Here is a 12167-nt window from a genome sequence, read left to right on the forward strand (position 1 = left end):
ATTAAGGACCATTTATATCACAGGATATGAGCCTGTTATTAATAAGAATAAAGCAGATATCTATAAATTGAGGTGAAGTAATTCTATGTAAACTATATGAGAAAAGATAGTTGCATATATATATTGTTTAAAATCAATCACCAAGTTTACAGGTATAGATATGAAAGTGCTTTCTATTCATATTGGTCCACTATGTCCATGTATATCTTTGTAATTTTTAGGCACATAACTATATATTCTTAACACAGAAAGACACTTTAAGTGCCCAGAAAAGTGAGGTATTATGGAGTCTGAGAAGTCCCACCAATTACTGCCTGCCAGCTTGCGACCCAGGGAAGTGTACTTCCAGGCATAGTCTGAAGGCCTGAGAACCAGGGGAGCCAGTGGTGTAAATCCAAGTCCAAGGGTAGGATAAGACTGATGTGCAGGCAGGAGGAAAAAAGGATGCATCTATTTTTATATACGGGAAAGGGCAATTATGGAAGAGAGCTCAGTAAATTATTCCCTTAGGGTGGTAGAATTAGAGAGAGGAAGGGGAACTGATATAAATCATTGCCAATAATATACATATACAAGGTGTCCCCCCAAAATGTATGCACACTTTGAATGATTACAAAGTCGGTGCTTATTAGCATACAGCCCATTTTCAAAATGAAGTGAGTTATCAGCTGTAAAAGTCTTTACATTTTTTGGGGGGGAAATATATCACTTAATGAAGAGGAAAAAAGATAAATAGGTTGCTGGTAATCAAGGTTGGTTTGAGCTTCAGGAAGGCGGGATTTGTTATAGACATGACTTCTTGGAAGAGGCTCAGAGACCAGCCATCCAGCGGTACAGGCCTGGGTAATGCTTGAGTGGAACAGTCAGTAGAGGCAGAAGAGACCGATCACAAGTGGCACGAACAGCTTGCATTTCCAGTGAAGCTGTTGGAGCAGGGGAATTACATGACTCTTGCTGTATTTGGATGAGCCCTTTCCAGACCTAGGTTAAGGGTGAATAGCAGAGGGCAGAGCTTAAAAGCAGGGAGAGCCCTTCAGAAGCTATTTGCAATAGTTTCGCAAGAGATAATGACCTATTACTCAAGGGGTGGTAGTGATTTGGAAAGAGAAAAATGAGAGCAATATGTTAGAGAAAAATTACACAGAGTTGTCAAATTATTGATATAGATAATGAGGGAAGAGGAGGAGGAAGACGAGTCAATGGTGACTGAGAGAATCATGGTATCCTTGGCAGAAAAAGAGGGTCTGGAAGTGATTTGGAAATTAAAGGTGACAAATGTGATTTATGTCAGAGTGAGGGATTAGTTGGCACCTAAAAATTGCCACTCAGATGGAAACTAGAAGTAGGTTTTGTGAGACTTTTGCATAGAGTAGAAGGAGTTTGCAAATAGTAGATACAGTTTACTAAAAAGAGACTGTATGGAAAGAAAGGAAAAAGGACTGAAGATAGCACTGTGGTGTTTCCTTTTTGAGTCAGAAGAATTAAGGAGCCATTGAGAAGTGCCCAGGGTAGCTGGAGGAAAACAAAAACAGCTTGGGCATTGGAAACCAACTCATGCTTTGCGAAAATCTCTGTGTGCTCTATTCTCTTGTATCTAAGTAAGCTTTTAGTGGCTTGAGGCAACCATGTTTAGTGGGTGCTAAGATCATTACAAAGGTGGAAGGAACTTCATAATGGGAGGATCATGCTGATGCCACTTACACTTCTAGCATCACTAAAAGTTGTGCACAGACATGTTGTTCCTCAGGATGTGATACAGCAGGAAGTATACAGTGCAACCCATGAAGTATTCTAGTCAAAAAGAAAAAAATTAACTTGAACCAGAATCAATAGATCCTTCAGAGATACTTTTTTTAGGAAACCTAGCGGGTACAGGAAGAGGGTAATAATAGCACAAGGAAGTAAGCAGTCAGATGCAGAATGAGATGCTCTACAGGCCAAATGACCTAGATTTATTACCATCTAAGTGGCATAAAAAAGGGGGGTAGCTGTTGTAAAAGTCATAGGAACTCGCTACCCACCTGCCCCCCAAAAAGGAAGATATGAGTGAATATAATAAGTTGGCTCAGAAAACATCATTGATCAATCTTTTTTCTTGTTGTAAAAGTCATAGGAACCCCCCCACCCCACACACACACACCCACACCAAATCTATCACCAAACCTCTCAAATGTGGTGATTTTGTTTCTTAAGTGACTCAATGAGTCCATTTGGTCCCAGTGCCATTGCCACAGCACCGTCCTAGCTGCCGTCATCTCCTGCCTGGACGGCTCCGACCACATCAGAATTGATTTCTTTCCTCTGCCTTGTTTCCATCTATGTTCACCATACTGTAGCCTAAGTGAGTTTTAACCATGCAAATCTGCTCACGTGACTTTCTTGCTTAACCACCTCAGTAGAGAAGGAAACATCCCAGAACCTAGCAGGCTTCCCTTCATCTAGGCCAGTGATGGCAAACCTTTTGAGCTCGGCATGTCAGCATTTTGAAAAACCCTAACTTAACTCTGGTGCCATGTCACATATAGAAATTATTTGATATTTGCAACCATAGTAAAACAAAGATTTATATTTTTGATATTTATTTTATATATTTAAATGCCATTTAACAAAGAAAAATCAACCAAAAAAATGAGTTCGCGTGTCACCTCTGACACGCGTGTCATAGGTTCACCATCACTGATCTAGGCCCTGCTCCTCTCCCATGGGCTGGCCATCTTTCTGACTTAGCTGGCACTCGTTTCTTTTTTTAAATTTTATTTTCTTGTTTAAAGTATTACAAATAGTTGTACATATGTCTCCTTTTTTCCCCATTGACCTTCCCCCGGCGTCGGCCCCCCCCCCCCCCCCACAGAGCCTCCCCTCCCCCCCCAGGGTCTTGCGTCCATTGGTTATGCTTATATGCATGCATACAAGTCCTTTAGTTGATCTCTTACCTCCCCCCGCAAACCCTCCCCAGCCTTCCCGCTGTAATTTGACAGTCTGTGTGTTGCTTCTCTGCCTCTGTATCTATCTTTTTGTTCATCAGGTTATAATGTTTATTACTGCCGGGGTCCAGCCCCAGCGGGCCAGGGGTTCCCAAAGGTGTGAACGGAGTCGTTGAAGAATGATTTACACGGAGACAGCATTCAGATGATCAGCATATCTCTCTTTAGTCTCCATGGATCTTCCTGTGCCTGGTTGAGGCCACAGAGAGAGATCCAAAGGCAAGCTGAGCCTTTATTTTATAGTCAGAGGTAAATAAGGTAGTGGTTACCATAGTTACACTGTTCTTGTGAGTTTCACTTATTTTGACCATAGTTACACTGTTCTTGTGAGTTTCACTTGTTTTGGCCACTTTATGCACCTCCCTCAGTCCATTAGCTTCCCAGATAAGATCTAGGGAGCGCTATAAGGTCAAGCCTAATTATGCTAAGAGAACTGTGCCCTCTAAGCTGGGACTTGTTTGTGACTTTGCCAACAGGTCAGTCCGAGGCTTAACCCTATAGCTGCTCCCCACAATTATCCATAAATGAGTGAGTTCATGTGGTATTTTTCTTTCTCTGACTGGCTTATTTCACTTAGCATAATGCTCTCCAGTTCCATCCATGTTGCAGCAAATGGTAAGAATTCCTTCTTTTTTATAGCAGGGTAGTATTCCATCGTGTAGATGTATGGCACTCATTTCTTGAAGGGGCTGTAGACTTTTTCCCTTCTGATCCTTTTCATGTGCTACCTGTCCTCATCTGGGAGATCCTTTCCCAAACACACACACACACACACACACACACACACACACACACACACACACGCATTCACTCCACTTTAGGAAAATTCTCCCCTGAGACCCCATTCTTGGTCATAGCCTCCTTGTACTAGGCTTCCTGTTGTTTTTACTTCAGAGCATTTATTACATTTTAAAATTACATTTTTACATGTTGGCTTATTTATATGTTGGCGTTAGGAGGTTATAAGCACCCTGAGAGCAGTGGCTATGCCAGTTGTGGCAAGCATTATATCTCCCGTGCCTAGGCAGTAGCTGCTGCCTTAAAGGGCATAATACTAGTAAATATTTTCTGACTGAATGACTGGTCGTTAGTGACTCTTCTGGGCACTGTGGCTCTGTTAGTGCAGATTCACAAGACTCTTCTATCTCCTTGGTTTTGTGTTAATTCTTCCATTAACTCCACTCCCTTTTGTTAGTTTAATTTGTGCCCAGAGCGAACTGTCAAAATTTTAGTTATTGGGGTACCTTTGATGTGGCACTAGATTATTTAATGCATATAGTCTGATTTTATTTCTTGTCTTTCTTCCTGAGTTATTCACATGTCTCTGTGTGTCCTCCAGTGAATATGTTCTAATTCATCTTTTGCATTTTCTTGTTTTAAAGTCTGTTCCTAAAGTCTCCAGCTTATGTTTTCTTCTTTTCTTTCACTGATTCCAGGATAGTGTGGGCAATTGGCTCAGGTGTCAGGTTTCCACATGTCCAATTAGTTTCCTCCTCTCCCCTGTCCTCCCCTCCGCTCCACTGCCCTCTTCTCCTCTCTCTTTCCTGTCAAAGTTAAGTCCAGAAAAGCTCCTCATTTGGTGCTTTCTCTGACTGGTTAAAAACATCTGCAAGGGAGACAAATTGTGGAAAAGTGGATATTCTTTCAGGAAATACAGACATAGATATTCATTCATATGATTTGGGGTAATTTATTCGTGTCTCTGATTTTCTGTTTCCTTAACTCTATTTGGCAAAATAACTAGTACATTATCACATCAGATACTCAATGATTTCTTATTTTTAAACTTGTCATTAGTCATTCTCATTTGACAATATTGAAAAACATAATTAATTCTAGATAATTTAAATAAGATAAAGCCTTTTTGAAAAATAAAGGTTTATATTTTTGTCCAGAAGGCATAGGTGGGTGATTGGTTTTCATGTAAGGTGGCTCTTTAGACTTGAGGTTCTTTGTTCTTTCCCTTCAACCTTGTCCCCTGCAGTTCAATAGTGTTTCCACTCTTCCTTCTGAGGAAAGGGTTTTGCTCATTATTTTCCAAAATTGAGTTTCCAGGCTCAAGGAAGAAATGGACCAAATCTGTGTCTCTTGTCAGTGCAATAGTTCTCAATTCCGGCTGTCTATTAAATCCTTTGGGGAGATTTTAAAAACACCCACAGTCATTTAGGACCCCAGATATTTTATTTTTTAATCCTCACTCAAGAATATTTTTCCATTGATTTTTAGTGAGAGGAAAGACAGAGAGAAATATCGATGTGAGAGAAGCACATCGATTGGGTTGCCTCCTGCATGTGCCCTGACTAGGGCCCTGGCCAGGGAAGAGCCTGCAACCGAGGTATGTGCCCTTGTCTGGAATTGAACCAGGGACCCTTTGTTCTGCAGGCCAACACTCTATCCACTGAGCCAAAAAGGCTAGGGTGGGACCCAGATATTTTAATTTAATTGGTTTTAGGTGGGGTATTATGTTTACCATTTCATTTTAGCATTTTCCAGATGATTTTAATGGGAAGGTAGAGTAGGAAACCACAATTGGTGGCCTTTGAGAGTCAATCACTGAGCCAGCCAATAGGTAGGATATGGGAGGAGACAAGCTGAGCTTTTTAGTGGTGCAGCTGTAATTCCAAACCAGTATTAGCATGGAAAATGACGAGTTGTGCTTAAAATGGCTGGTTTGTTTTATTCCTAAAGTATTTTGGCTTTTTCTACATAATTATAAACTTGGTCAAAGACTTCTAAACTCACATATAATATTTAGACTTTGAGAAACTGAAGTAGGGAATAATTTTTTTTTTGCCTCAAAGCAAACACTACACTGAAATTTTGAGAAAATGCTTCAAGTTGTGGAGGGATAAGAAGTCACTTCTGTCTCTGAACATTCCACAGAAACCGAACCCTGAAGTTATTATCTTTCCCTAGGTATACATCAAAAGTGCTTCTGCCTCTCCTTGTTAGCCTTTTGTATACTCACGTACTGGAGGAATTTTGAGAAACTGCCTGATAACTCAACAACTGTTATATGCAGAATAATACTTGAGCCCTTAATTTTCTGAAAAAGAAAAATGAAAGTGAATTTGATTGTATTTAACATCTTTCATGCAGTGTATCCTCAAAAACCTGTCTTTACTGAGTTTTTGCAAATAAAAAATATATTTACAAAATCTAATATCAAATAGAGGGGGAATTAAGAGCAGGGAGATGGGGTAGGATACTTTCACTGAAGATGAGGACAAACAATAGGGTGTGAGAAGATGAGGACCTATTTGGGAGAGATCCAATGGGGATGGTTCTTTGACAAGCAGAGGAAAGAATATTCAGAGGGAGAAATGGCAGTTGATCCACATTGAAAAAGCAAAATAGGTTGAGGAAGAAATTAAGCAGAAGGTTTAGAGAGCAGAGCAAATTTATGAAGTGTATTAAAATTAGGAAGTGCCACTTGAAGCTTCCACTTGAAATGAGTGGATTAATGAATGTGATTTGTTATCCCACCTGGAGACAGCCTATAAAATTCCTTCGCCAGGGAAAATATAGTTTTAATCAGTCACACAAAACAACTTTCCTCATGTACCTAGTAATAAAATGCTTTATCAAGATGATGCATGGAAAGAGAACAGTGTATGTAACACTTTAGGATATTAGAAAACTTTTACATGCCATTTACTTACTTGACTTATTTTTTATAGGCTCCCCGTAGAAATAAAAATGTTCATGCCTAATTTCTTGATGAGAAAGATGCTACCTTATCCCAAGAAAGAATTTTAGGATGTGATGGAGGTAGCCTAGCCATAGCATTGTGTCTTCTTTACTTTGTGGAGTTATATCTAGGATATGTTTCAAGCTAAGCAAATTACAAAGTCTTGAAGTCTCCATAACTTATGAAGTCCACTGAGGGTGGCCTCTGTGGTCACCTGCTCCCTAGGGTGGAGAGGGGAAGCAGAGAGAGCACTGAGAACAGTGCTTCTGCAAAGGAATATCAAGTAAATTCAATGCTGTCTTCTAATGTTCTCCAGTCTCCTACCTACCCTTCTACTTCTATGATACACATATGAAAGGTAAAGCCAAACTGATAGAATGCTTGCTTTATCTGAAAGGAATTTCTGTTTTATTATCCAGTCTTTGAGAAACTCTTTTCCACTGGGAAATTTGTGTTCACAGCTGCTTTGTAGTATCTAGAGAAATAATTTTTGACAGACAAATACCAACTATTTGAGAGAAACATGAAATCTAGGTTATTTTTTTGTACCAAATCCAGCCTCATTTTATTCTATAGCTAGCTGAAGTTGACTTTTAATAAAGTGCTTTCTGTTTGGGTGTTAAACCAAGCTGACAGCTACTTAAATTCTTTGACATGATCAGCAAGCCTATTTTCCAGTCTTCCTTTAATACCCACTGATAAATCTTGTGGTCTGATCAGGAATAGCACCCTTAGGTACAAGGGACAACACCCAACCAACTGAACCATACCAGCCAGGGCAAAAAGTAATTTTTAATTATTGGTTCAAAATTAATCTCTAATAGAACCTTCCTTAATGGAATATAAAATAACGAATTTTATTGAGTTTGGTACTCAAGCACATCAAAGTTCAAATCTACTTATTGTTATACTTCAGACCATTTAACTTCTCTGAGCCTAGATTTCCTCATCTCTAGAATAGAGTGGTGATAATACTGTCTTATTCGGATTGTTATAACGATTAAATTAGCAAATGCACAAAGATACTAACCATAGTGCCTGGCTTATACTGGCCATTGTACATGTTCGCTATCCATCACTGTTGTTATTATCATCATTATTATTTCTTGACGAATCAAGTGCATATTCAATATCTTTAGTATTGTTTGTAGAGTAGACCATTTGGCTACTCACAAATATTCCTTCAAGTCAAGGTAATTCAAACCAGTAGGACAGTTTAGAAACTGGCCTCATTTAGGTTTCATGACTCCTGGTAAGATAGATTCTGAGTGCTTCATTGGTCATCAGGCCACCCAAGGAACTGGCACCATCAATAGTCACAATGACAGGTGACTATCATGGTGGAGACACTCTACTGAGGGTGGAGGTGAGGGCACACAGTGCAGTTACTAAAGGTACAGGGTTTGGCAGCAAAGACTCCAGGTTTGTGTCCTGACACCATCCCTCATCAAATGCTTTTTAATTTGTAAATGATATTATTAAATCTATGTACAATGATTGGAGAGAGAGAGAGAGAGAGATAGAGAGAGAGAGAGAGAGAGAGAGAGAGAGAGAGAGAACGAACCCTTAGCACTTAAGAGTCTCCTGGAAAAACCCAGATGAGATAATCACTGTCCTATTGATAGTTTCTGAGACAGGTAGAAGATTCAAGAAAACGACTTTGTCCAAATGCCAAATTTGGGCATTCAGTGCAACAAGTAAGATGACTAATCTGGATAGAGCATTTGGGAGAAGAAAATAGAGGAAGAGATAAATTTGACATTTACACTAATAATGGAAATCAATCTTGCTCCTAATTACCTGCCACTGATATGAAATTGTTGTCACTTTGCAAAAGTCCTGGTCACAAGTTAAAATAACTTTCCAATATTTTAGGTTGATTTTTCCCCCCTGAAGCAGGCCCTGAGACAAGGATGTGAATTTATTAGGGATTTGATTATAGGAGCATAAATGAGGCAAGTAAGAGCAAGAAACCTAAAGGGTGGTATCAAACAGGTTATTGCTGTGGGTTTTTGGATCTCTGAACCCTGAACACCATTATAGCACTTACATTAGAGTTATCCCCCGTACATGGCAAGGGAGCTGATGTATTTGCCCTTCAGTTCCCATTGGTTATTGGCTGGTAGATGTTCCCAGAAGTATTAATACCACTTCGTGCCCATGATGCCTCACCATTTCAGTACACATTGGCCCCACATCCAATTACTACTACTTGCATCTCTTAGAGGTCTTCCTCTGCACATGTGGCTTCCTGAGAGCCCCAGGGAATCAGAGACTTTTTTCTCCCAGAAACAGTCCAGCTCTTGGACCTTCTATGGGATCGTTTCCAGGCATATATTCTACCCCATTTCCCAGGGTTCTGCAGCTGAATTAGGATCACCTCCAACATTAACTATCTGCACTGGAATCTTTGCTGCAATATTGACTCTGGAGAATACCACGCTAAGGCAGATACAACATTACTTTTCATTTTTTAATCTAAAAGAAATATTAGTTTATGGAACTAGTTTCAACTAGGAAGATGATATTTTATTCATTTTAAAAAAGAATTGTCAAGGAGAGAAGCAACAGCCATTTGCTGAGGATTGTTTCAGGTATAGTCTGACCGGGAGAAGTTGGAGTGTACTGGGTAATTTCACGTGGCACTGCTAAACCCAGCCTCTACTATTTCATTTTAATGATGACCAGATCCCAGTTGGGGAATGGAAGAAGGAAACTTACATTCAAATGTAAAAATAATTTTACAGTTTATAACAGGTAATTAATAGCAAGGCATCCTAATTCGTTCTTATTTTATACAAAAATATGTGGATATTAAAATCTAAAGAGGAATTTGTGCTCTAAGGAGAAATATGAAGCTCTGGAGGTTGTATAACTGCCTCATCACTCATCTGCTTAATGACTATAGTTATGATTTCAGAAAGGAAATACGTGCCCAATTATTTTACTGAATGTTAAAGAACACAGTAGCCTACACAAGGAATTGTTTTGGAATGGAATGGAAAAGAACAGATTATAGTAACCAAGCCCTCACTCTATGTTTTAATATTAATATGTTGCCATGTTTTTCAGAGACATTGTTTCAGAAAATTAGTCTCAGGTTTTCATATTTTATGAGATGATTTCATTAGCCATGGAATGTCTATTTTTGTTACTTCTAAGAAGAGCTCTAGAACTTCAAATAATAATTGAAATATTCCATTGATGTGGTTGCTTAGCAACAAACTTTATATAGGCAGACTAATCATTTTGCTTCAACTTTTGTTACTTTAAACTTTTTAACATGTTTTCAGCAGATTATTTTGCTGTAAAATGTGATTTTTTTCCTCCATAATTTTAAATGCATGTTTGTATCTGAGATGTTTGTTTCATAGATCATGGCCAAAATATGATGTCCTTTGAACTTTCTCCATGGGTTAGGTTGATCTGGGATCACTGCAATAAATAAAAAATGTGACTTAAAAAAAACCCACACTTCAAAAACATCTCAAATAATGCTAGGTTTGTTAGGAGCAGCAATTACCCATGTTATCAATTCAAAATGGTGGGTCCTGGATCTCACATGTGCTTTCTCTCCCAACTTCCTCCTCACTGGGTATGGAATGTCTGAGACATTCCACACCCAATTACTATCCGACAGGAAAAGATAACCCTCAAGTACCCAAGGTACTGTGCTCGCTTCGGTAGCACATATACTAAAATTGGAACGATACAGAGAAGATTAGCATGGCCCCTGCGCAAGGATGACACGCAAATTCGTGAAGCGTTCCATATTAAAAAAAAAAAAAAAGTACCCAAGGTACTAACAATTGTTTCTTTGGCAAATTGTTAACATTATGATGGTAAAGTTTTTCATTCCTTTTTGTATAAATGTGTTAACTGTTTTTTATGTAGGTTCACAAGGAACTGTGGGTCTAGCGGGCAGTATGTGAGCTCTGGGATCCCATGGACTTCAGTTAAAGTCATGTGGACTTACTGCACTATTTGCTTTTTGGGTGATCTTACCTAAATTAGTCTATGCCTTTGAGCCTTAGTGTCCTTACTTACACAAGGTGCATAAAAATACATTTTATAGGGCTATTGTGAGAATCGGAGATGATGTACAAGGAGTGGCATTTCTAGATGTAGGTGCTCAAAAAAGTGAAAACATGATAAAAATGTTTCAGAAATTATCTAGTTAAAGCTCAGGATAGATAGTTGTGCTGTGCATCCAACATGGCATACAGATACATCCACTGTTGTTATGACAGTGTTTGCTGGTCAATACATCTTTTCCCAGTGTGTACATCCTGAGCTGTTATGGTCTGTTGGTCACCATGGTGAGTTTGAGAGGCTACAGTTTAGTGTAAGACAGTGTTCTTTGCTCTAAAATCAGTGTCTAATTTTGGAGTGGAGAGAGAGAGATTAAAGAAGAAAATTAGTAAAAAATATGGTGTTGCATATAATGTGAAAAAAGGATAGATGATGAATATTCCTAGACACATTCATTCTTTTTGATCTAGAGAAGCATAATTTTTCATTTATATTCAATCTATAACCACTTAGCTGGACCTCAGGAAGTTCTTACTTCTACTAGATTATCACAGACTCTACTCACTTCACTCAATCCATATCATTCATTCGTCTCTTACACTGCTCCATTCAATTCCATGGAAGTAAAATAGCACGACCACTGCACAAACCCATTGAAGGCTCTCTGCAAGCATTCCCACTGTTCTCTGAGATGGTAGAAAAAGCTGAATAGCAGATAACGTTGGCTTGATTCCATTTTATCACTTGCTATTGAGGTAGGCCCAGGCAAGTGAGTAATAACCCACTTGGGCCTGTTCCTTTTTGACCATATGGAAATGATAATACCCATAGTGTTGAGGGGAACAGTAAATGAAATAATGTGACAAAAATGCCTAGCACAAGGCTAGATACACAGAAGGTGATCAATTACATCCTCCATCATATATTTATCATATAACAGACCTGAGAACTTAATATATTCCAGGTATCATTTTGGCTATAGAAATTATAAGAAGAGTATACAGTCTGTCCTTGACAAGTCTATACTTGATAAGGAAAGGAGAGCATGTAAACAGAGAAATCATAATAAAAATAAACACTATTTTCTTTGTAGAATTCCATAGGGACAGCAAGAAGAGAACATACCCCATGGCACAGTTCAGAAGGGGCTCAAGAAGGTGAAAACATTGGAACTGGCTGTTATAGGAGGAACAGGAGCTTGCCATGGAAGTAAAGGAATAAATGGGAAGGACTTAAATGATTGAGCTTCAGAAGAGAAATACTAGCATTTCATGCTCCATATTTCCATTTTTGAATGAACACCTATGCATTATATTTTCAGTGGATTGTCCTTGTGAATTAGCCTGAAAACCACACTTTTTTAGGCATAGTACCCTATTTTAAGGATTTCTGGGAATGAGACATTTGATGGTATTTTGTAGGGTTTCCCAACAGTATTTTAATCCATGGTTAGGAAACTG

The 12167-nt window shown here is 38.9% G+C and overlaps 2 non-coding genes across 2 annotated transcripts; one reads left to right on the forward strand and one right to left on the reverse strand.

Annotated features, from left to right (window-relative positions):
* Nucleotides 1-5324: 5324 nt before the first annotated feature.
* On the reverse strand, nucleotides 5325-5397 carry TRNAC-GCA. The gene has a single exon. It is a non-coding gene; the product is annotated as a tRNA-Cys (tRNA).
* A 4949-nt stretch (nucleotides 5398-10346) lies between these two features.
* On the forward strand, nucleotides 10347-10453 carry LOC111826247. The gene has a single exon (XR_002829531.1). It is a non-coding gene; the product is annotated as a U6 spliceosomal RNA (small nuclear RNA).
* The last annotated feature ends 1714 nt before the right edge of the window (nucleotides 10454-12167 follow it).

The sequence above is a fragment of the Myotis lucifugus genome, unplaced genomic scaffold (assembly GCF_000147115.1).
Source record: "Myotis lucifugus unplaced genomic scaffold, Myoluc2.0 scaffold_62, whole genome shotgun sequence".
NCBI classification, from domain to species: domain Eukaryota; kingdom Metazoa; phylum Chordata; class Mammalia; order Chiroptera; family Vespertilionidae; genus Myotis; species Myotis lucifugus.